We start from the raw sequence: 23,886 nt of genomic DNA, 5'->3' as shown, positions 1-23,886 counted from the left end.
TAGGTAAGATCACAAATAGTTAATCTGTTATTTAAAGTTTGATTTTTTATTTTTTGTATAACTTTAAACTTTTTTTCATTCTGTAATAGTTATTAGATTTTACGTACATTTAGTTATAAACGTAATTGGGAAATATTTAAAATAAATTATTAAAGGTAATATAAATGTCACATCTTCAGTCTTTTACAGCTGTTTGGTTTAAAGCTGCTTAGTTTCTTAAAGTTTCTAAAAGTAGTACTAAAGTACTACTTTTAGAAACTTTAATTTATATAGAGAACTTCTTTTAATAAAAATATTTTCTTCATTACGTTAGTGCTATTTTAACTAACAATTTAAGTTGCACAATATAAAAATTTATAAAACATTCATTTATTAATGCTTTGTCAACAATTATGGATGCCTTCTTAACATAGAAATTAAATATTTGCAAAAAGAGACAATTATAATTCGTACATTTGTCAGTAATTTATTTGAGTAATTAAAAAAATAATTTATATTTGATATTATAATTATATTTAATAAAGGCCCTACTCGATACATGCAATGGAATTAATAAACATACGTCAAAATATATGAATTGAAAGACTTCTTGTGATCAGTATAATTTTATTTTCTCAAATTTAAGTAAGCAAGTAACATTGTTGATAAAATTTTTTGCATACGAAGTACAGAGATAATACATAAATGTATAAAAAACGCTTGTAAGATTGTGATATTACTATTACAAATAAAATGGTTAGGTTTTTTGAATGTTCTCTAAGTTACAGAACAATAATTTTATCTCTGTTATTAATGTATTTCTCTGGCAACTCACCGTAATAATGTTTGCTTTCAGAAATGCTTATTTAATATATTGAAAAGAATCATTTCAAAATATGAATATATCTGTTTGCTATAAAGTAAAATGTAAAATGAATTACCACTATCTCCCTCTTCAGCACGAAACGAGCTATAAACTGCATCCTCAACAATTGATACAGTAGAACTCCTAACCTGCAACCTGATTTTAAAATGACTTTTAAACATATATTCTGTAAATTATGCAAAAAATCAACATTACTATTTTATTTTATATTTAGGGTATTATACTCATTATTAGTACGATTCGTTTGGTGTTAGAGAAAGCTACGTTGGTATTTATTATCATTTTGTAATGTTATAGGCTACACTTACTGTCTATAGTGCAACGTAATCAGTTTGTTCGTTTGAATACTTTGTACACTATATGTACAGTACTTACATTATTTCGTATAGTTTAAATTTGATGAATTATTTTATTACCCTGTGCGCTTTTAATCATAGTTGGATAATTTGTTTTCAAGACAAATGTATTCTTCATTATTGTATTAATGTCAAAGGAGGACAATATAATTGAGATTTATGAAAATTTTATTAATTCTGCTATATTTTATTGTTGCCTAATATTTTATTTATACTTATTTAATGGCAGCATTGTACATATTTTTTATATCAAGAAAAGATTCAAATTTAATTTTTAGTATTATTTATTTCTTCAGAAAGCAATAAGACAAATGAAGACAAAAATAACAAAGAGCAAATGACAAATGAATTAACTGATATCGAAGAAATCAAACATGATGACTATCTAAATTTAGACGATGAGGAATTCAATGCAGGAACAGAAAAAGAGGTGAGAAAATACTTTGTAGTTTTGCTCTTGTTTAGATATAAGAACTTATTAGTATCTTTAAATCTACTAAGCACAGTTTGATTTCAAAATTTTCTTTTTATCATATCTGATTATAATGAAACATATGTAATGAAAATTAAAATATTGTATTCTAATCGGAAAATAGGCGTTGTTTGTTAAAAGATTTAATACAGGTACTCCTCACTTTACGACCGAGTTCCGTTCCGACGAATACGTCGTTAAGCGAATTGGTCGATAAGCGAGGAGCTTGCGCCGGGAATATAAGATCGTTGTAAAATTATACAAATTATACAACAAACTTCAAATGAATTCACAAGAAGACTATTGTAGTACGCTATTAGCCTATTATAGTACTGAAAGACAATTATAGTACGCTTAGTGCGCATGTCACCATTTGCCACTGATCGACACTCAAGCTGAAAATGGGGATTCCCGAATTGCAGGTCGAAGCTCGATTGATCGTAAGTGTGAGTGGCCGTTAAGCAGATAGGTCGTAAAGTGAGGAGTGCCTGTAATTTGAAAATTGTGTGCTAGAAGTGAACATGCTATCTTTTAACGATGTTAATAACTATGATTACCAAATTTGAGATAATTTAATGTAATTGAAAAACCTTTCTACATTGAATTGAATTTTCAAATTTATACTGGTATATTTTAATTATACTCACAGATAAAAATTTTTACATTTTTTACAGCAAATTTTTAACTCATTGAAATAATTAAATTAGGCCATTTGTAATAATATATTTTCGGAAATTTTATTTTATGTAGTAAATATTGCATAATGTTTTGAAAATCTGTTTTATATAACTATTTATTTTTAGTTATTTATATTTGATTTTCTTTGAGAAAAATTCTCTTAATATTTAAAAAAATATACGAATTGCTTTATTAATTTAAAATTACCGTATTTATTATTTTTCAAATGTAACTGACTCTGAAAGTTTATATTTAATTTCATCAATTACTTAGAGCATATTTTAAAATTTATTTTCTTATTGTTTATTTATAATGTTTTTTTTTATTTTTTAGGAAGTATCCTGCATGGATTTCTTCGCAGATATTTTCCGTCGACTGCGACGTTTAATCTGCACTTCAGAATAAAAAATAGCATCATTGCTTATGATTATGAGGAATTATTCTGATTATTCTTATATTAAATATAATTCAGAATTTGAGAGTTTCAATTTTCTTTCATCTTTTCAAATTTAAATTAATTATTTAAATTTTAATTGAATAATTAAAATTAACTTTCGTCATTAAAAATTCTAATGTACTAAATTATTAGAATAAAAATAGACAAATTTCTGTTCTGTTGTTGTTGGATTTTCGCGATTCTTTAATTTTACTATGTTAATGATCTCCCGGTTGTATTAATATTTAAATCCTTGGAACAATAGTTTTAAACAAAAGAACACATTACTGAGATGTGTTTCTTATCTGTTTTGTAATATTTTACAATTAAAGCCGATTTGCTCTTTCCCACCATTTTGTTATCTGTACTATTAATGTAGAAAGATGTATGGCCTTCAATCTTGTTTCCGGGAGTAGCAGTTACAAATCGCTGAACAATACCTGGACGAATAGCAAAGCTTCTAGAACTATTATGCAAACCACAGGTTAACGGAAACACAGCATGAAGACATTGCTTAACAGGTAGCAATAAATTTAGAAGTGAATTATAATACCAACACACCTGAATTAAATTTGCCGAGTTTTTTCTCTTTATTACAAACTTTTTCAGCCTATTTTCGATAGGCCATCGTCAGGCTATTATTCATCGTTCCAAAATGGAACGTTTTGTTCAAATTCATCTTATTTTGAATTTTTTCAAATATAGTCAACAAATTTTTTTTGTATATTATATAAACAAATAATAAAAATTACTAAACATGCTATTAACGTTACATAATTAAATAACAAATTACAAGAGTCTAATATTATTAATAAATTAAATTAACATAAAAGTTCCAGTTCATTCTTTATGGATTATTAAAACCCATAATTTTTTCCATCTTGTATTTCCATGCTATTGGTAAAGCATTCGCATCTTTTGCGTTCAGGCAGCGGTTTTTCATTTTACTTTTGTATATCTCTATTTTTTTCCATTTCCATCGCAATGGACGGTGAGTGTAACGTTCTAACGATTTTCGCTTCATCCCATTTAACCATTGCTCCGTCCGACTGTGCTATTCTTACCAGGATCGTGTTGTTGAGGCCTTTATTAAAACTGTATTTGTGCTTCCTTACTCGTACTGCTAGATTTCTTCTGGTCACCCCTACATATTCTTTATCGACCCATATTTGTTTGTTTTCAAATGGGATTCTGTATACTCCCATTTGTTCCTCCATTCTTATTTTGTCCTTATCATTCCTTAATAAACTATATATATTGGGCGCTCGCTTGTAAATTATTTTTGCGTTTTTGTACTTTTCCAGTTCATTCACTACACTTGTTTGTTCATTGTATGTGAACTTGTTAAACGCAGTTGCGTTGTTATGTGTTGTAGTTGTAGTTTTATGTTTACCGTGACTCCTGACTAGGCCTCTAATTGTGGAGGTTTTGTATCCTAAACTCCTTGCTACCTTTTGAATTCTATCAATTTCTTTATTATGGTCTTGCGTCTTGGTGCAGTACAAGAAAGCCCTCCTGATAAGTGCTTTAAACTCAGACAGTTTACATTTATACGGGTCGTTAGACCATGAAGATATGTATAACGGAGCATGTGTGATAGCCTGACGATAGCCTATCCAAAATATGCTGAAAACGTTTGGAATAAAGAGAAAAAACTCGGCAAATTAAATTCAGGTGTGTTGGTATTATAATTAACTAATATTGCTGGGAAGCAGATAGATAATTTAGAAGTGATTGTCTCAAAACACACAAACGTGATTGGTACAGCTGATTTATGCTATTTTGCTTTGACGTTTCGGGATTTTACAAAAAACGCCTTCCCCTATAGTATGATCATTTCATATCACTTAGCTACTAATCCACAAGTTATTCTATTTCTCAAGAGACAATACCGGCGCAAGTATTAATATTATGCTAATTAATTTCAGTAATATGAAAAGAGCTGTGCCAAAATAAACAAGAAGTGTTTTAAAAACTTTAATATTTTTTCTACGAAATGTACTCAAAGTATGTATTATTTTTATCTAAAGGGAAACGCTGTAAAAAGAATTAATTTAGAACTATTGAACTGTTGTTTCATCTGCGAAAGGAATATGAATTAACATGAAAAGACGTGTATATATATGTTACCGTCAAAACCCGTTTTTAGTTAGAACGCGTTTTAACTAGTTGAAACTAGCTTATACTGGACGTCTTTGTTAAAACCTGTTTTGTCTAATTAAAACTAGTTTTAACTCAAATTCATTTTTGACTAGCAGTAAATTCTAGTTTTAACTAGACTAAACGGGTTTTGTCCAGTTAATTTACTGCTGTACATGTTTTGATTTTAGATAAAACTAGTTTTAACTTTTAACATTAGTGAAAACTAATTTTAGCTACATAAATATGTTTGGGGGAAATAAATAGTTATGTGTAGTGATTCGGGAGAAGATGCCTAACAATTTTGCTTACAAAGGAAATTATAGCGATAATTTGGGTTTTGGAGGCCTCTAACGAAAATATCATATTCTTGAGCATGTTTTTCAAATAAAACTTTGGAGTATATGAAAAATAATTATATATTGTGTTTGCGATGACGACTTTTTTACTGTCTGGCATTTTAGGCATCTCACCATAAATATCCGGGTGAGATGCCAAATGCCATTAGAGTAAGATAACAAATATAATTGCATAAAATTAATTTTCGAATATCTTAACCAAATTTAATTTATTGCATATGTAGTACAAAGCACTTCATAGTAAGTATAACGGCACAGGATAAGTATTGTTAAGTTTCCGCCCGTTCTAACGTGCTCTATAGCTAGATGAAAGTTCTTTTCAGTCCAAAAACCTTTTTGAAAAGTCCTTATATAATTTCTATGCATATCCTGCAATAAAACGAGAAAACACAAATTTATTAAAAATAGGCATATTGGAATTCAATAAACAAAAAATAGGCATGTTACCTCAAGAAAAATGTGGCATCTTTTCCGTTTGTCAGGGTAAGATGCCTAGTGGCGTCACGTGTTATAGCATGTCTGATCGGGATCGGCGGTAGCTCACAATGGAAACTTTAGAACCTTAACTACATCACACATTAATTGTTTTTCGCAATTTTTAATAAATTCTATTTTAACTTTTAGTTTTAAAATGATTCTACAAACAATTCACAACAAAAACTTCGTTCTTATCTTGCTTTTATTCTTCTTGGATGTAGAAAATGAGGTAACGGTAGCTAACTACAGCTTTCCACACTCAATATTGGCCCAACGATTCATCATACAAACACATGACAATATCTGACGACACCGTTTGAAAATATCAAAAAGTAGGCATCTTCCTCCCCTTAACTGTTAAGGGGTAAGATGTTAAGGCTTAACATCTTACCCCAAATCCCTCTATATGTTGCAGTCAAAACCAGTTTTTAGTTAAGATGCGTTTTAACTAGTTGAAATTAGTTTATACTGGATGTCTTTGTTAAAACCCGTTTTAACTAGTTTTAACTAGACAAAACGGGTTTTAACAAAGACATCCAGTATAAACTAGTTTCAACTAGTTAAAATACGTTCTAACTAAAAACGGGTTTTGACTGTGACATATATATTTATATCAATATATGAAATGTTTAACACTAGAGATGCCTCTTTTATATTGTTTATTTGAAAAACCGTTTCATTTGTGGTTTCAACGATTATCGATAATTTTGATTTATTTCTAAATTAAAAATTAACAAGCTATTTTTATTTTTATAATGTATTATTAACGTTTTCAATAAATAATACGTATTTGAATATTATTCTGAAACGTATTAACGTTCTTGTTCGAAAATGTTTTAAAATAATATTTATACAACGTCAAAAGCCCGAAGATAACAAAGGAAATCGCAGTGACATAGACACCAATGGAAGGGATGACGGCAAGGAAACAGAAAATTTCTTTTTTAATAAAATAATTGGTGTTTTTGAAATAAGAGAAGAGTAATAATTGTAATTATTTTACTTTAAACTGTAGTTAATGAAAATAATAATCTATATATCTAGAAATTTAGTTATTATACTCTATTGATTATTCTATATTCTTCTGTTAATGTGAAAATAATGTCGATGCAGACTTTGCTCTTGTCAAAAGACAAAGCAATACATAAATAGGTAGTTCGAAATATTCTTCGTTTCACTTTTGTAATCAAAAGCAAACTGTTGTGCTTGACATGTTGCAATTATATGTGATATAGATATGTGATTTTGCAAGAGTATATAGGTACTGTACTTAAATTAAACTACTTGTTAGCAAAGAAATGCGAAATAACAAACATTTCGAACCACCTATTTACGCATTTATTATTTACTTCATGAGCACAATGTCTGCATGATAAATATTGAATTATGAGTATTATTTTCATATCTGTGTACATGTTATTATTATTACTTTCCTGTATTATCTCTGAATTTAATAAAGTATGATAAGAAATGATGTCACCAAATAATGCTGGGAAAGTTAAGCAACTCGTTAGAGGAATTTTTCACATTAAAACGGAGGAAAAGATTTAAATAATAATCAGTTAGGTTTGCTAATTCACTATCGTTTAAATACGATTAGTACAATACAATTATTTATTATCCCTCTCTCGTTTCAATCATACAAATTATTTTAATAAAAAAAAATAAGTTTGTCCCTGACTATTAGTGATCACGTTCGGAAAGCCACTGTTTCTGTGTGCAGGAAATTTTACAAAAATAAAACAGTTTGAAACGAACGAACAAATTTAAACCGCTATACAGAGCATATGTATATAAAGTATTAAATATCTTGGGGAATTCAATTTGAAAAGAAGATTTATGCCAAGTGACAAACATTAAACTGGAAACTTTTCACAATGCCCTCAAAACAAGAAACTCAAGCTGATATCGAAGAAAGTTAACTGAATAGAGGACTACTTTTGTCTTTTAGTAAATTAACAAATTTAAGTATATAGAAACATAACCAAACGACATTGTTCTCGCCTTTTAAATCAGCAAAGCCATTTGCAACTGGAAGCACTGTACAATAATCAGTTAATCTGTCGTTTAGAAAGAATAATGGCATTTCCTGTCCTTCATTTCAGAGATTGTTTTTGCCATTTAAAGTATGGTGCTATAACTAAGCATTGTACTCAAAATAAATACAAAATCTTTTGGAGACGGCTTACTCAATAATTTCTAATATATTTTTGAATACATTTAAGAAACCTTGATACTGCATCATTTATACTTTAAAATTTAATTCAAATATTATAAAATGACATAATTATATTTAAGTTTAGTGTGATTGCTTAGATGCTAACATACTAAATTTCCATTTTATTGAAATTTACCGAATTATCAAATTTCTATTTTATTAAAATTTACCGAACTATCAAATTTCTATTAGAATGAGACTATATATTATCTGAAATTTTCTTTTGATTGCGACATTTTGCTATCTGTGTTGCAGAATACCTGTAAATGCGTAATATACAAAATATAATCTGTTATTAATATCCATTATCTTGTCATACATTATCTTACAGCTGTTTGTATTAATAATTTTCCTGACTTATGGAGATTACGTTAAACAGATAATTTAAAACCAGTTGAACTGATATTTTTATAATTTGTTATTGTTCTGGTTTGTTCAGGTATGCTTAGAAATTAAGACGTTCCCTACTCATATAGTTTCAGTTTTATTAATATTTTAAATAATTAATTTAATCGTCTACATTTTTTATGAGAAGACTAAACAAATTTATACATATATTTTTATGTGTAATAATGTTAAAATTATTTTTTAATATATAGCGTGTATACAAATAAATATAAATATATATATATAGTAATAATATTATCATATTATTATATTTTGATTTATTATATTATTTATATATATTTATATTATTTTTAAATGTAATTTATCATTTTCGTGTTAAATTTTATGTCACAAAATATGTTATAATAATAACAATAATAATAACAGAAAAGCATTCAACTGTGTTCCACACAGTTGGCTGCTACATATTCTACACATTTACAAAATACATTTATACTCCAAGGACGTACAAATGGAGTTTGGCCTAGATTTTGCACTCGGAAATAAACATGTTATTGAATCCATGGAAGAGGGAGAGTTTTACAAGTATTTAGGATTCCAACAGGCCGAACTAACAGAACATACACAAATGAAGAAAAGATTTATTAAAGAATAGTAAAGCAGGATAAATGCTATTCTCAAAACACAGCTAAATGCAATATACACTGTTAAAGCAATAAACACATATGTCTTCTCAGTACTCACTTATTTTTTTGGAGTTATACATTTTTGGACTCATACAGATCTTCAACAACTTCAAAGGAAAACAAGAACAACACTTACTTCGCATAAACGACACCATCGTAAATCTGCCAAAGAAAGATTAACCCTTTCATGTAAAGATGGCGGACGTTTCCTGATTGACATAGTTAACCTTCACTACAAACAAATACAGTCACTGCGAGAGTTTTTCTACAAAAAACAAGAAACATCACAATTACATAAAGCAGTAACTCTAGCAGACTCAAATAACACACCATTAAACTTACACTCACATCATATGGACACAACACAACATATAAAAAGCATAGACACCATTAAGCAATCGTGGGCTCGAAAGGCACTCCATGCAGGCATCCCTACGACCTGGCCCAGGATTTTGTTGACAAAGCTGCGTCAAACAACTGGTCAGCTCGGAGATGCTTCTTTGGGAAGACTGAGGGTTCATGATTGCCATACAGGATCAGGCCATAAATACTAAAAACTACAGAAAACACACACTCAAAGATGCAACACGCACAAATCGCACATGCAGAAAATGTCACATCATGACAGAAACCCCAACATATAACTTCTGGTGCAAGCTCTTGGCACAGACAGATTATTTACACAGACATAATCAAGAAGCAAATATAATACACTGAGCATGCAATGAAACACAAATTATTAGACATCCACGAACCTTACTACAAATACATTCCACAGACAGTATTGGAAAACAACACGCACAAAATGTACTACGACAGAGCCATAATCACAGATAAAACAATTTACCACAACAGACCAGACATCACACTCATTGACAAACACAATAAAATCACATACTTATAGACATATCCATTCCAAACACTCACAATATACAAAACGCATGCACTGAAAAAATTAGCAAGTACACAGATCTCGCCCAGGAAATAAGGCAACTGTGGAGGATGGATAGGGTGCTTATTGTACCTGTTGTTCTCTCTTCTACAGGTGTCATACCACACACACTACACAAAAGCCTGGGCACATTACAATTGAATAGGGACACATACATCACACTACAGAAGACCACTATATTGAATACATGTCATATTGTGAGGAAGTTTCTGGACGTTGACACACACCAATAACACAGCTTAATGTTACACTTGTTTGGATAGCTTTGCCTTGATTTTAGTCCGGCATAGCACTTAGCACCAGTATCAGCTGAGCATGACGTATAACATAACAATAATAACACGAAATCTCAAAAAGTCACATATTGAAGTAAATATATATAAACTATTAATTCTCTGATACTTGCGAAACGTGTAAATGGCTTTCTATCAATATATGCCTCGTACAAAGAATTCCACGAAGATACTTCACTAACTTTATTTTTTCATATCCTTCAGAAATAGAAATAATCTATGAATGATATTTCCAATTTTCTCGTTCATCAGAATATTACTAAACTTCGCATACCGTCCTGCATTCTACAGTATATCAATACTCGGAATATCAATTATTATTGTCAAAATAATTCATATTTTTCATATCCTATTAAATTCTTCAATAAAATTGTAGTTCCTATTTGAAATTAATAAGAGTAAATATACAATAAAACTTTAATAATTATTCTAAAAGCTATACAGCTATACACTTTACATTAAAACAATTCTTGCTATAGTTAATGCTACATATTGAATTCTTGTTTTATTTCAGCTCTAAATTCAGTTGTTGACTTGCAAAGTCTTTGAGTATATAATATGTATAATATATTTACTATGTAAAGATTATAGTAAAACCTCGATTTAACAGAATAATTCAGGCGAAGGGGTGTCCGCTAAAGCCTATAGTCCATTATACGAGGTCTGTTCGGAAAAAAATTCCGCCTTGTTAATGTAATGAGAATTGTCGTGGTCAGAATCGCGAGACGGGCGATTCCCGCCTTTTTGTGTTATAACGTATTCTGTAAATTTTAATTGATAGCCGTTGGAGAGAAGTCTGTTGGAGAGCGACCGTGAACGCGGTTAGAAAACTGTACTATTTTCCTTCAAAATGTACTATTTCTATGGTTGGTTGCTTTTGATATTAATATACCATCATACTAAGTTTTTGTGCTTATTTCAAATTCATATTCATAAATACTTTAAGTGAATATATATATATATATATATATATATATATATATAGGTTATATATAGGCACGTAAACAAAGTATTCATGAAAAAATATATATATGTATACTTTCAATCTGCCACATAGGCACTTCATTAAATTAAATAAAAGAATAGTAAGACAAAACTTTCTTTAATAAAATTAGCAAAATCAATTCTACAAGTATAAAAAATTGCAAATCTTATCTTACAAGTTGAACAGATGTATTATGTCGTCTACATCTTCATTCTCTTCTGTTTCGGTATCGTGGATAGCTATTGGGTGAGTTTCTTTAAGTTCTGGGATCCAATCGTAACATTTTCGGTTTTGGGTTTTTAATAACTCTTTTGATAGCAGAAAAGCATTACAAGTGTCAACCTGAAGTCTATTGCGAATCTTTGTCTTAATTAAATTAAGTTGTGAGAAGACTCTTTCCACACAAGCACTAGAGTGGGGAAGACTCAACAAACTTGTTGAAAGCTTTCCAAGTATTGGAAACATCACGTCGCCATTGTCATCTTTAATTTTATTTACTTCATACCAGAAAGTTTCTAGGTTTTCAACTGCACAACTGGTTAACTTATCACGAATTTCAGGCAGCAGTTGCCATTCTGTGTTCAGCTCTTCATACTCATGTTCAGGCACAATATTAGGAAAATGTGTTACCAGGTTTACAACTGACCTAACATTTCCAGACAAAGCAATTTTTGGCTCCAACTTTGTTATTTCCTGCAAGATCAAATCATCAAAAGGAAATTTCTTTTTAATTTCTGCACTTAAAACAATATAGAAAGACTGAATGCTTGAGAGAAATAGCTTCATGTCTTTTTCAGGGAATTTATTCTTTGCAATCTGAACTTCGCACATTGCACCAAGATATATTGTTTCTATTCGTTGAAAATGTGAATTTTGAGTGTCTATCTTGTTCAGCGGTATTGAATCCACATAATCTTTTTTCAGATAGTTGTGCAAAATTGTTTTAAACAGAGAAGATATGTTTGGCAGAAGTGATGTAATACGTGGCCTCTCGCTTTGAAAATTAAGGTTCATTTTGTTGATGAGTTCCAAAATGTAAGATAAAAAATGTAAATACAACTTATTAAAGGGATTCTGTAAATCTTTCAGTAACAACTGTGCTGTATGTATGTTATCTTCCACAGCAGCTGCTGTAAAATAAAGAGTGAGTGCATTCCATTGTTCTAAGGTTCTATTGACTACTGCCTGCCAGGATAGCCATCTTGTCTGAGATAAACGTAACAATCGATGTGGTTGGCCATCTACAAATTTTTGAAATTCACTAAGTTCATTGATCCTCTTGGAGCTATGAGCAAAGTAAGCATATATATTTCTAACCAAGTCTTCAATTGTCCGTGGAAGTTTGTTGCAAGCCTGCGACACACATAAGCTAAAAGAATGGCATACACATCCAAGAACAAAAATATTCGGATTGTCCTTTTTAATTAACGCTTTCACACCACCAGATTCACCCATCATCACAGAGGCATTATCCGCACCAAATCCAATCATATTTTGTGCAGGAATATTTAAATTTATCAAAAGTTCCATCATTGAATGATAGATAGCTTCAGCAGTTGCTTGCTGAACTTGCAACAGTCCCATAAAGCGATCCCTTGCTTTTCCAGAAGAGTTATCAAAATACCTAGCAATCACTGCCAAGCATTTGGTGGAGGAGATATCAGTCGTTTCATCAATAATTAAGGAAAATTTCACATTTTGTAACACTGAAGTCATTTCTTCGCAGCTTTTCGCAGATAATTTTTCTTTAATGAGTTCTGTTGTTTTCGTTCGGGCTACTTTTAGGTCTTTGGCAATATTTGAATCATGGCATACGGACTGGATAAGTTTAGGAAGGTGATCCATAATCTTTATTGGAAGATTATGCTCTACACAAAACATAGCTAATTTCAGCTCAGCTTCTAATTTTTCTTGTTGGTTTGATTTTCTTTGAAAAGCTTCTAGTAGGCCTCGTGATTTTACTGTTTCAAGGCTCTTCATTGCTTGTTTGTGTTTTGTATTGGTGGCATGTCGTCGAAGGTGACAAACATTTCCAGATATGGTTTTTTGGCATACTGCACAAAATGCTTTATTTGGGTATACTGTAGATCGTCTTAGCCAAGTCTTAAATTCTCCCATTTGTAGCCACTTGTCACAAAAATTTTGAGGATAATTTTTTCCTTTCTTCTCAGATTTATCATCCTTTTTCACAACACCACCATTCGATCCTGCTTCGTTTTCACTACCAGATTCAATACAAGATGAGTCTAATTCAGCTTCTTCAACTTCCGATTCAGAAGAATACAAATTAGTCATTTCCTGAGTTAACGATTTAGATAATGTTGATTTCTCAATGTGCCTGCGTTTCTTAACTGGAGAACTAGTACTTTTAGAAGCTGAAGTTATATCCCTCATATTTGTGGAAATGGCGGAAACAGCAGTTGCAGAAACATTGTTCGAAGAAAGCACTGCAGGATTAACGGGAATTTGAGTAGGCTTAACGGTTATTGGATGTAAGTTCTTCTGTGCTGCACCAATGTAGCCTATTTTTTGGTTGCGCTTGATGTATCTAAATTAGAAATTAGACAAAACATTGCACTATATTGTAATAATGTTTAGTCGGAAATTATTTAATGTACAGTACGTGAAAACATAAATAAAAAGCAAATCGATATATTTGCTCACAAATATTTTTAAAAAAAATTTAAAAAGCATTAATATGAGTGCTTTTTTAACAGTTTTTTAATGATCAAAATTCTTTAAATCTTCGTGAGATCGAAATCAAATGCTCTGTTATTGAAATACAAATATAATCAAGGTGTGACTTGAAAAGGCTAATATTTAAATATAAAATAAAATATTTCATAAAATTTTTTAATGAAAATATGTTGTATGGTTTTTTTAACACAAGCATTAAAGCTAATTTTTTAAAAATACAATAGTGATGGATAAAAAAATTATAAACTAAATATGTGTGGACAGATTCAAATTAACAAAAGTTAATTCGGTTAAATTTCAGATATGTATACTGTCATGGCCGCACAGTGGGGACCTACGTTCAAACCTAACCTAACCTATTCTAATAAATTAACAAATTATTAGTAATTTATTAGAATAGGTTAGGTTAGGTTAGAACGTGGGTCCTCGGGCCCGAGAAAATTAAAAATTTGCATTTCTAATCGCAAATACTATCGAGATTCCGGAAGGGCAGCCATAACAGTATACGTATCTGAAATTTAACCGTTATTTCTTCTACCAAAATTACTAAAACTGAAGTTCATAATTTAAGAATTAAATTATAATGGTAGAAAATAATATAAAAGTATTTATATTATTTATACTCGTACAATTTCAAAACTATTTTCTATAATAATTCGACTCTGACTTAACGGCTATTTTGATATTATTGACGACAAAAGTTTAAAATCGTTGATTTCCTTACCTGTCCATTATTTTTGTTTGACGGATTTGAATTGTTTGGATCACGTGACACTATCTATGTTGTTGATGTCACCGACATAAGCCATGTGTATGTTGTGATTGGATAATTCAAATTAACAAGTAGTGACACTAGTGAGACTTTATTGAACTAATTTTTTCGGATTCTTTCGTTAATTAAGGCATGAAATATTATTTTGTACCATAAATGGTACTAAAATATTATAATGTACTCAAAATGTACTAAAAATCTAAGTGTACTTTCAATGCTCTCGAAAACGCAAAATGTACCAGAAAAGTACAGAATTGTCTGGTAGATCGCGAGACGGGCGAACACGCTTTTTGTGTTATAACGTATTCTGTAAATTTTAATTGATAGCCGTTGGAGAGAAGTCTGTTGGAGAGCGACCGTTAGAACGACGGTTAGAATAACGGTCGTTGGGTTTAAATTAAAGAGCTACTATTGGTCGACTATATCGTACGTTGGGCCGGTGAGCCGAAGACTTCGTATCGCTGATTGGAGAACGGCCATGGACTCCGACCAGTATAATAGGCAAGGGCGTCGCCAGGGGGGGGGGGCAGAGAGGCAGCTGCCCTCCCCTAGAAATTCGGAAAAATTATTTAAATGCTAAGTTTTAATTAAAATAATCTTCTTAGGCTTCTTGTAAGTTTAAAAAATGTTTTAATTAAGATATTTCTTTTCCGGTACATAATAAATGATTAAAACTTTATGAATCGTTTTTATTTTATCTACATACAATTCATATCCTCTATCAATTTACATAATCTTGCCCCCCTGGCCCATCGTCTGGTGTCGTCCTTGATATAAAGAGTAACTTTCAGCGGGAAAGAGGTTCTCTTTTGAAAGCTGAAGGCGCAGGTTTCTGTTTGAATCCTGAAAAGTGTGGACTCACGTTGGACTGTGACGTATTTGCTGTTGTATAGGGCTCGAGGGTTCTCGATTATTACGTTCGTAAACGGAAGTCGTAATGTGCTCTTCTGACGGACCTGTTACGGAATTATTGTCGGTTGTAACTTTGATTTGGTGCTTACGTGGAAATCTAGTCTGTAAACGTTGTATATTTGATGTCATCGAGTGTTACTGTGTATTTATTTTCTGTATTTTTGTTTTGTCAATATAAACGTTTGTGAATTGTCTACCCGAATGGTGTTTGAACATTACTAGAATGGTCTGCGAGATATCGATGTAACCTGGCATCCACGATTAGTGTACTGATTGAAAGCTGATCTGGGTTACCAATGTTTCTTGTATCTTCTTTAATAAATGTTTCTATTTTTTATGGTACTTAGCTGAATACTTTCCGAACAAACCACGTATAATAAAGTCGGTTTTCTGAATGCATTTATTAAAAAAAATAATAAATTCGTTAGCTTCTGTATGTACAAGAAGTTTAATTTCACAGAAAAGTTTTCTGTATGTATTAATTCTTATGTACGTAGTTTAAGGCTGTAATAAACAAAGTCGAAAATACGATTTAAATTGAAATAAATAAACAAACATTTGTTTGAAAAATACACCTGAAGAGCTTGACTCTTGGATTTTAAAAATAAATAAATAACCTGTTAGTTTAATAACATATAAAAAGCACTTTAAAATTTAAAAAGGTATTAATTTTCACATATGATATACGGAGCGGAAATTGTGACAGTTAAATCCGTTAAATCGAGAATTTACTGTATTTCATTACTTTCAACGTTATATTAATAGATAAAATGTCCTAAACTATTTTTATAGGAAAGATTGTTGTTCAAAAATGAAGTTTTTGATGGTAATGTTTATTTTAGTTGCCTTCGCAACAACAACAAGTAAGTAATCTACAAAGATTTTTTTCTTGCGTAATTTATTTTAGTTATAGATTCGTTATCAAGTTCTGAATTGTATTTAATTGTTATTTTTTTTTAAAAATCTTTTAGTGGTTTCGGCAGATGACCAACCAAACCTTGATGTAAGTTGTGAAGTAGATTCTGATTGCGAATCAGTGTGTTACGATTTTGGAGGTGTCGAAGGTAGTTGTATAGACAACATGTGTTATTGTCAATAGAAAGTTTTGAAAAAATAAAACTTTTCAAATGTTGTAATAACGTAATTTTGAAATATATTTTTTACTGCATATTTCTCTGTAATAATGTTCCACAAATTCCTCACTACCGTATCAAAAATTTCCGAAAAATTCCACGGAGTGTAAACACTAATTTCAGTAATATTTCGTTATTATTATTGTATATAAAACAAGCAGGAAATACTTTATTTTGTTCATTCACTCTTTTTACAGTTTTCAGATGTTAATCCAGCATGAATTCATTTACATAATGAAGATTATAAAAATATTTTCTGTATCTTCGGTCTGAACACAAATTAAATACATTGATTTTACTAACCTCTAACACTAATTATTTATATTAAAAATCTTACCTTCGTTGTTACAATTTTCTTCGAAATAGTAGTTTTAATTCCCCTAATTTTACTATTATTATTTAATTCCTTTTCTATTATCAATTACGCGGCACCAAAATATACACCAACCATTAAGAATAACAATCAATAAATAAAATATAACCACATATTTATATATACATATTTATTTCATAAAACAATTTTATTCTAGATTATTAAATTTAAAAATGTTTTATCTTGTTTATTCTTTCATAATAGTTGGTTTGGAATGCGCATTATGCCTTCATTATAAATGATATTTTATTTGGATACACATATAATACATTGATAATTTTATATGTCATCGATTAGCAAGGCAGGTAGATCGATACAGGCATTTGTGACAAAGTGTAAATAATCTTCTTAAACACTAAGTATTTACTAAATACTCACAAAAAAGAATCATTCTGTATTTATTTCCTTATTACCAAAGTAAAGTAACGCAAGTAATCATTATCTCGATAGTAATAGACAAAATTATTAAAATATCTATTATATAGTATAATGAGCGAACATTAAATTAAAATATATTAATCAAGTAAGTGTTATTTAAGAAAATTCTGGCAAATACTTTAAAACCGCTATAGGGCTACAATTTAGAAAGATTGTAGACTTATAAATTCTCACTATCGTCTGTCTATCGTCCATTAATCTCGAGAAAGAAATTGAATAGATGAAAGTAAAACCAGATATGGAAATCTGAGGAGGTCTCGATTAACTACATACGAACTCCCGAACCAACCAGAAGTCACGTTATTTTAATTCTAAAATTATGTCTGAAAGACATCAGATAGATGATCGGCACGACTCGGCTGCTGAAGGAACAGTATGATGTGCAGAGGCAAGCCACTACTAATTTGAGGTGGAGAGCATATATTTTAAATTACATAAATTAAAAAATATGATTAAAAATTGCAGCCCTGCATTGTGACAATATCACAATAAAATAATTGCTTGTTTATTTTTAATTTTTCTTTGAAAATCTTTATACAATTTCACATTAAAATTACTTGTATATAATTTACATTAATTGTATGCACTACAAAAAGTATATACATATTATAAAGTATATTTGTGCAAAATATATTTCCACATAGCTGTACCAAGATGAATATAGCAAGAAAATTTCAAAAGCGTTCAGATTTCAATCAATATTCATCTTTTGATAATCGATAGAATGAAAAGAACATTTTATTATTCTGTCGCCATCTATCAACAAAACACAAAATTAAAGTTTTATCGATCAGTATCTTTGGTGAGATACAATGGGTGATCGGTTAACGAACAAATCGGATAACAACACATTCGCAAAGATTTTTATGTTGGGACAACGAACACCTCAAGAACAAACACAAGAAGAAGCGACGTAAAATAATTAATATCGAATGGTCTTCCCTTGTCTTTAGGCAACAATTCGAAACTTTTCGGAGCAAGGGAAACGTCGATATCGACGCTCAACCCAGTATATACTGATCGGATAGTATTCCTACGAACTTTGAAACTCTGCCTTGTAATTCCAGCTTTTTATTTTTCTGACAGAAACAATTCCTTTATAGTATTTGCGAGACTGTCGGGCCGGCACTCGTTAGTTTTTGCGTCGGTTTTTATTTTCGGAAATTGAGAGTATAGTAACAAAGGTAGAGAGTGGACAGAAGATGTCTGATGTTGCAGGGCAGTACGGCTTGAAGAGGTCTACAATAGGCCACAGTTCAATCTTATCTAAGAAAGATACAGTATAATCAAAAAGACTCAAGCATGTAAAGGAGTAACAAAAATCACATCTGAGAAATAAAGAACATTGAAGAGTTCATAATGGAACCTGAAACTGATCTGACGACAGAGGAAGTCAAGAACTCTTGAATGAAAAACACCAAAAATCCGGCGAAATATGTTTTCTTCTGAAAAAGAGGATTAATGCCGGTATCTGATATTAAACATTATTTGAAGAAGTGGGAGCATGTCAGAATAACGGTCTTAGAATGGTATCCAAACCAGGTTGAGGTTAATAGGCTTGGGGATCTCTACAATTTCAATGCTATTAATTACGTCTGAAAAATCCTGAAGAAGAGAGAAAAGCAATTGACATTAGATAGATTCTTTAACCCCCACAAACGGGAAAAACATCACTAATAAAAATGCAAAACTGTGTATATATGTATTTTTATTATTACATATAAATAAACGTGGTAAGAAGCTATATATTTTTTATTTTTGGGGGTCACCAGAACGAATTAATCAAATTTCCATAAAAACCTATGGTGACTCGATAATCGGTTAATGAACAATTAAGATAGCGAACAAAGTCTTGAAACAGATTATGTTCAAATTACAAAAAACAAGTTTACAAAATGATCTTTTTGATATAAATACACTAATACCGTTATATTGGTTATATTATAATTATAGTATCGTCATACGTCAGAGATCGGTAATAATCAATTGGATTGTATTTAGCAATATTAAATTAGAAATAGATATAATTTTAAAATTTAATATAATTCCAATAAATTAAAATAATACAGAAATGGAGATTAAATCTAATAAATATAAAGTTTTATATTCATTACTTATTGTTGAATATTTTTATTTGTTGAATCGAATTTTACAGATACATTTGTAGTATAAAATTGAGTAAATTGATTTCATATATTTACATATTTTCTTTGTATTCTATTAAGTTGATATCTGGTTGCAATTCAACAAAATACTGTATCTTTCAATAAAAATTACTACATAACGAAAGTTAAACTTTGCTAAAAAATAACGTTCAATCTACTTAAAAATTTGGAAAAAATTAAATTTATAAATTAATTTTGTCTATTATTTATTAACATTACAATAGTGTTACGTATACCATCTTCATATAATAAAACAGACAAAAGCAAACAGTTATGAACTAATCTACCAGTTATTCCGACATAAAAACTGGTTAAACTTCGATGTTTTCTTACAGAAACTTTTAAAACCCAGGCTTTGTACTGAGATTGATTAGTTATTATGACAAATAAATACAATACATTATTATATTATTGATTGCAAGAACAAGACTACTTTGTCTTACAAAATTGTTTTGTACTGTAACGATAAGTGAAATCATATCCGAAATTTTCATTATTTTTCGAAACGAGAAAATATATATATTTTTAAAATTAAAAAGCATTGAAGCAAACCTCGTTATAACATTTATTCTGGATGTTCTTTCAACTTCCCAGAAGAAATTCCATATAATTAACTAATGCCAATCTAACTATAGTGAGTGACATTTACCTTACCTTAATTATTAACGAATATTTTCGAATTTATTCTGTACATATCATTAGAAACGAATTGACTTATAGAGAGATCCTAGAAATTCGATAAATTTCTTTAAATTTCCAATGAGAAAATTACGGGCTTACTAGCAAATGGAAATAGAACATCATCAGAAATGTAAATTAAATATTACATATTAAATATAACTATAGAGCGTCTAAAATTTTATATTGAACGATTCACAGAAAAATCCTTCGGCGTATGAAAAATTTTTTCTTTAAACGTTGTTTCGAATCCTAACACGACATTATCCTTGATAAAGGATTATTATATTTATAAATCAACAGTAGTTATTAGAGAAAATGTTTAATAGATAGCTGATTCTCATTTTGAAATATATCACTACATTTTCAACGCTATTCTAGCTATATTTATAATGTCGCGAATAGTACAAATATATTATTTATTTTATCATAGTTTCATTTGAAAGTCCATTCTCAAACAAGAGTATCTTGAATATCCGGGATTGTTCTTGGTGGAGGTTGGCGGGATGCAACTCATCATCTTATACATGTTCTGAGTCTTGTCTGGAGATCTTGCCAGGCAAGAAAGTAATAGGCGAGCTCAGTCTTATGTGCGCGGTCATTATCATCTATAGAAATAAAATCTTCATCTGCAGCAACTTGGAAAGTTTCATATGCAGTTCCGAAATCTCCTCTTTATATTTTCTTGCATCCCTTGAAAAAAGTGGAGCTAGTTCGGCCATCGAGTATATGCCACCTTGGATCGTGATAACATACACCACCTTCAAACTATACTCTTTCTACAATGTTCATGATGGGGTTCATGGTTTATAGTCTTCCACAATGTTTATGTCAGGTTCATTGCTCTCTCCAGATTCTAATTCGACATAAATCATCCCGTTAATTGTTTTTGGATTCCTATTGCATTTTTCGAACACGAATAGATATAAATTACTAGAATAAAAATTGCATAACTTATTTCAAGCATTATAAAAATTAAGATAAAAATATTTTTTAAACGATTAAGATTAATATTTTATTTTTGTATCCATCATAAAAAATAATACGTAATGTAAATATTTTTATTCTTACCTTGTGTTATTTGAAATAAAGTTTATAATTCATGAATCTCCGTAAAATGTATTGTTGGATATAATTTTGCATTTATTATTGTTCGAAACTTCTTGTAAATTTTTAATTAAAGAGAAAGCAGATTCTAAAGCTTCACTCAACTAAAAAAACAATAAAATTTAAGTGAAATTAGTCAAATAAATTTAATATTAATTTATATCTTAGTATGTTATTTACTTTAACCGCTACGTCTTGTGTTATTACAAAGAATCCACCACACGATATTCCAATCGGAATATTTCCAAATCTTTTCATAAAATTTAACATCTGAAAAGTAAGTTGAAAGAATTCGGTTTGAATAAACTCATTTCATATAAAAGTTAATTATAAAAATGTAGCTTAAAATATTTATAATACAAATGTTTGTGATACAAAATAGATGGTAAATAAACGCAAAAGTCTTAATACAAATGAATGAGAAGCTCATATTCCTACTACTTTTTTTAAAATAAACTTTATCCGCCTTTCAGGACTAAGAAGAAAATATTTTTTATATTTCATTCGGATAGATTTTTAAAAACATTTTGAATGTCATACCGTAATAAAATTCGTTACTCGGTAATCGATTATTAATTTCATTATATAAGAATGGGTTTTGTTTACGTGTTACGTCAGTATTCAATAGACCATAAGGCAAAATAATATAACAAATTCGCAAAACATCGTAGCGATTACTTGCATACCCATCCACTCTCTGTCAATTCCTTTCCAATATTATATTACACCATACCTTTTATCTAAATATATAAAATTACTTGTCCTGATTAACTGACTGATTGGGTCACTGATTGATTCATCATCGCCCAGACCAAACCGCTGAACCTAAAGTGGTGAAATTTGGTACACAGTTAGGGTACGTCATGAAAACGCACTCTAAGAAGGGATTTTTGGAAATTCCCCCCCGCGGGAGCATTAAGGCTTAACTTAAAGAACGGCTTCTACTGTACTATATTATATGCGATATTTGCTTTTCAACTACGTTTAGCCTTTATTGAGTACTTAGGTGTATTAAATTGATAACATTTTAGACATTGTTATAAATATTTTTATATATTTCGATTTTTTAACCAAATGCTCGAACTATTTTAAAATCGAATTTCTTATTGCATATTGGTTCGATTATAGAACGATTGTAAACGTTCCAGAAAATTTATCAAATTAAAAACAGTTCCTTTGATTCTCAGCGGTAGGTGTTATATAACAATTACTATGGTTGTTGAAAAACTGAATACTAATGGGGATTGCTTGCAAAATCCGCGCGGGTAAAGTCGCAGGTAACAGCTAGTACTGATATATAATAAGAGTAAATTACAAATAGAATGAAGTTAAAACACCAAATAAAAATGAGTAATCTTTTTAGAACTCATTTGTTTAACTGTATTTATGTATTTATCCTTATTACACAGTGAAGCGCAATCAATAGACACCAGGCAAGAAATGCAATTAAAATTATTTTTGATAAGAAGAAAATAAAAGAAGAAAGAGAAATCTGGAATTTGTGAAAACCTAGTTCAAACTGTATGGAAATTTAATGTAATATAATTTAATATAAATCATTCAAAGTGTTTATGTGATATATTTGAACAAATTAAATTTAGAATTGCTATGTATAAAATTTTTAACTAGTAACACAGTTCGTTATAACAAACAGGTGGGAATCGCGCGTCTTGGCGATTCCATACCTTACACTTCATATAATCAGTAAAAAGTAAAATGTTTGTTTATGTAAATTTTAAATGTTTTATGCTTTATTAAAAAGAATATCTTTGCAATTTTGTTTAATAATTTTATTTTTAATTATTTCATAACATTTCAAAAAAAAATTAAGCTTAAAAATTTCTTTTAGTTTGAACTACGCATTAATTTTTTATGAAGTTATTTTTTCCCGACTTATATTATTTGTATTTGTTTTTATTGCATTTGAATTATCTTTAGATTATTATAAATTTTAAATTATTTTTAATTTATTAACAGTTTACCTTCAATTTTCTTTTAAAACATATATGAAAAGAACTAAATTTTCTGATTTCTTGAAAAGAATCATACGCCTAAAAAGAAAAAATTATATCAATTCCAAATTTTTACATATATAGGTAAAGTAATATGTATAATATATCATTATTGGTTAAAAACTTATATCAAATAAACCAAAAAATAAATATCTTTAACAATAAAATTTGAATAATTTTAATTTTATTCTTGCTGCATTTACTAACAGAAGATCAATTTTTTAATAATTAATTATAACACAAGCATTCCCTGCATAACGACTTTTGAGTTTTAGTACTCAAACTTCATAAAAAATTAGCTTAGATATCTTTCAATTCAACGTTTTTAGGTCAAT

At 29.6% G+C, this 23,886-nt stretch overlaps 1 long non-coding RNA gene across 1 annotated transcript; it reads left to right on the top strand.

The window, feature by feature from the left end:
• The first annotated feature begins 8,373 nt into the window (after window positions 1–8,373).
• Window positions 8,374–16,784, top strand: LOC136977516 (uncharacterized). Its single transcript, XR_010881102.1, has 3 exons — window positions 8,374–8,439; window positions 16,438–16,508; window positions 16,617–16,784. It is a non-coding gene; the product is annotated as an uncharacterized lncRNA (long non-coding RNA).
• Window positions 16,785–23,886: the final 7,102 nt, after the last annotated feature.

This window comes from Centruroides vittatus, unplaced genomic scaffold (assembly GCF_030686945.1).
Source record: "Centruroides vittatus isolate TY-2023 unplaced genomic scaffold, ASM3068694v2 contig_460, whole genome shotgun sequence".
Taxonomy (NCBI): domain Eukaryota; kingdom Metazoa; phylum Arthropoda; class Arachnida; order Scorpiones; family Buthidae; genus Centruroides; species Centruroides vittatus.
Note: the sequence above shows the minus strand (reverse complement) of the source record. Positions and strands in the feature narration are given on the sequence as shown.